Source organism: Molothrus ater, chromosome 14 (assembly GCF_012460135.2).
Source record: "Molothrus ater isolate BHLD 08-10-18 breed brown headed cowbird chromosome 14, BPBGC_Mater_1.1, whole genome shotgun sequence".
NCBI lineage: Eukaryota > Metazoa > Chordata > Aves > Passeriformes > Icteridae > Molothrus > Molothrus ater.
The window spans coordinates 12,038,944-12,042,414 of record NC_050491.2 but is presented as its reverse complement, the minus strand read 5'-3'; positions in this window follow the sequence as shown (position 1 = coordinate 12,042,414).

The following is a 3,471-nucleotide window of genomic DNA, read 5'->3' as shown; positions in this document are numbered from 1 at the left end:
GTCCAGTGTGTAATTCCTGCTGCATCACCTTCCCATACAGCCTACCAACATTTTCTTTTCATATTACATTTTAATTTAGGTAGTGGCTGCTTTTTCTAAGTGCTCTTTAAATAAGCTTAGAATGCAGAGGAAGGATAGGAAATAGAGAGAGGTAATTACCTGTTCAGCCCTCCAGTGCAATCCCATGCATCATCTGGAAAAATCTGAGTTTAAGCCAGAGGAAAAGAGAGCCTGATTGGCTTTTCTGAACGTGTAGCATCTGTCAGGTATAATTATTTCACCTGATATCTTGTTAATTATTTCCCCACACTTACCTGGGGTGGTGGCAGAGCAGGTGAAGGAGAACAGAATCCCACCTGTGTGTGCTGCCCTCAGCATGGAAGAGAGACAACCCTGGTGCCTGAGCAGCATCAGGAGCCATTGCTTTTAGATGGCATCTTTATCTGTGAGGGTTTTGCCCCTGTCTCTGGTATACTGAGACATCTTGCCTGCAAATTTAACTACTTCCAATTTCTACCCTTTTTTTCACACACTTAATAGCCTCCCAAGAAGATTTAAGCTTTCACTGATGAAGCCCTCAGCAATATTTATGATATTTTTTACTTTTGAAAAATTTTTGTTACTCAAATTGTAGTTTTTAATTTATAAGAAACTAGGTATTATTAATAAAAAATAGGTGCTAAACTGGATACTATCTGTGAAAAATAATTGCTAAGTGTTTTTTCAGTGATGGTTTAAAAGTGTTTTCAAGAGCATCTCAATAGAACAATCATTAAATCCATAGAAATATTATCTAGAGATAATTTTTTTATCTGCAATTATTACAGAGAGGTAATTAATAATAGAGAGAGGTAATTACCTGTTATAATACAGAATATTTACAGATATATATAAATATATACCATATAAATATATATAATATATATAATATATTATATATTATATTATATATATAATATATATATAGAAATAATATATAATGTATATAATAGATATAATAGATATAATAGATATAATTCTGATTTTTATATATATATATATATATATATATATATATATATCTATAAAAAACAGAATATTTTTCCAAAATCCAGGTGATGCCTTCATTGTTCTAAGTGCATAAAACTAAAGAGAGAGTGCATCAAGGTAGAGATGTCAGTGTTGCTTTTGATTATAATCTGTTTATCTGGAAAACAGCAAGGATGAGCAGGTCCTGCCATGGCAAGATGTTCTACAGTCTGGCACTGTAGAAATGCCCATGGCTACCTGGGGACACACATGCCTGGAGATGCCCCAAACCTGGGCACTGACCCCTGCTGCAGCCAATTTGTCCCACAGAATCCAGGTGGTGCTCTCCTCATGCACCCTCTGGTAATCTCTGGGGAGGAAAGCTGATTTATCACGAGTGATTTCAGCCTGACTGACATACAGAGGTCTCAGGCTGGCAGTGCTGAAATGTCTTGAAAATATCTGATAATTATAGATGGCAATCTCCTAACTCAAAAAGCAATGGATTTGGCACAGGAGAAATCTGTATTTGACCTTCTCCTGATAGGGACAGATATGTCTCTAAGAACTGAAAATGAGTTATTTTCCTGGGTGTAATTAATTCTGGCTGGACTACAAGAGACCATCTACACTTGTCTTTGTAATGGAGGGCAGCTTGGTAACAACCAGTGCTGCAGGGTAGTAGATGAAATAAAATAAAATTTGGTGGAAACTGAAGCTACTTCACACTGAAAAAGGAGTTCTTTTTTCTGGGGCAAAGGAAATTAACTCTGGGATGAATTTGCAGAGCAGTTATGGTCAAGTCATTATAACTGGAAATTTTCCCAAAGCTAGTGAGATTTGTCTCTCTGAAATCTGTGCTCTGCATCCCACAGCCACAGGACTTGTGGCAGAACCTTCTTTGGACAAAAATTACATTAAAGGAGAAGCAAGAGCTGTAACAAAGGGGGGACAGTGTTTTTCTGATGCTCTTTTGCACTGGTGCAGTCTCTGTGAGGAGATCCTTTCTTGGTCCTGGGTTTATTTGGAGTGACAGGTTTTCATTACAGCTTTGTCCTTATGGATGTTGGGTGCCTCAGAGCCCTGTCTTGTGATGGTTGGGTGTCATCTGGCAGTGCCAAACTGACCCCTGCCCCCTCTTTTTGGGCCCCCCAGAGCCAAGGGAAATCCCTTTAGGCCCCAAGTTTGGCAGCTGGGGGTGCAGTGTGTGCCTGGAGCAGGTACAGCACCTGGGACAGACAGGTCTGGCTTCAGCACTTCATTTTTGAAGTAACTTCTCAGAGTTACTGTACAGAGCTCAGGGGGAAAGTGCAGCTTTCCAGAACCCAGCCCTTTCCTTAGGGACAGTCTTTGGAGTGAGATTTCAGCTTCATGTGTTTGAGGACACTGGGGGTCAGAGCAGCTAATCAATGTTTAATTAGATCCAAGTGACAAATGTTCCAGTTTCAGTGGCATCTCATTTAGTTGCAGCAGCAGAATTTTGACCCCTACTGTAGAGGAAAATGGGAGAATTTTTGTAGTCAAGATTACTTGGCTAATAGAGCAGTCAGACTGTGAGGCATATTGTTATGTATTTGCTTGTGCTTTAATTATTGCTAATCATTACCCTGCACACCATTTAACAGTACCACTCCCCAGTTTATCCCTGCTGTCCTGGAGAAGCAGCACCACTTAGTGCTTTACTGGTCACTGCTGCCTCAAAAAGGAAATCTTTGGGGTACCCAGACAGACTTGAGCTTTTCATTGTGTTCAGCAGGAAACTGTTCCACAGAGAAAATGCAAGGAGACAAAGCCATGGAGCCAGAAATTGGGCTCTGGTGGAAGTAGAAATGGGAAAATGGATTTTCAAATGGTTCTCAGGCTGCTCCATGCCCTTAGAGGAGTTAGCAGGGGGTGATGGCACACACACTGTGCTACTCCTAGTAGGGAGGGATGGAGAGAACATTACTTTGCTCTGCAGACCCATTGCCAGGGTAATCAGTGAGGTGGTGGTCCCAGCATGGCAGGATGGAGAGAGAGCTCCTCCACCAAGGAGAAACAGCAGGACCCTGCCTTGCCCCAGCAGAGTGAGATAAGTCACCCTGTGAAAGATGTCAGGCTGAGCCTTACACAGGCCCAGCACCAAGAGCTCTTCTGAAGCCAGAGGCAGCAAAACCACAGAATCAACGCATGGTCACAGCCCCACTCCTGGCTGCACACTGAGCCATCTGCAAGAACACTGCCTGGCCAGTCTGGATGAAGAGAAGGGGGGGCTACAAATGTGTTTAAAAGACTTCCCTCCACACAAATAGTCACCAGCAAACACGTGGGGTTTTTTCAAGAATGGATTGCAATCTATTCACATTCTGCTGTATTGAATCAACATGACAGATTAGCTCACAGCTATGGCTCATTGTGGGGGAAGATGTCTGGAACAGCTCACTGGGAGCAAAGTTCTCTGAAAGTCCTGCCAAAGGCCATCTT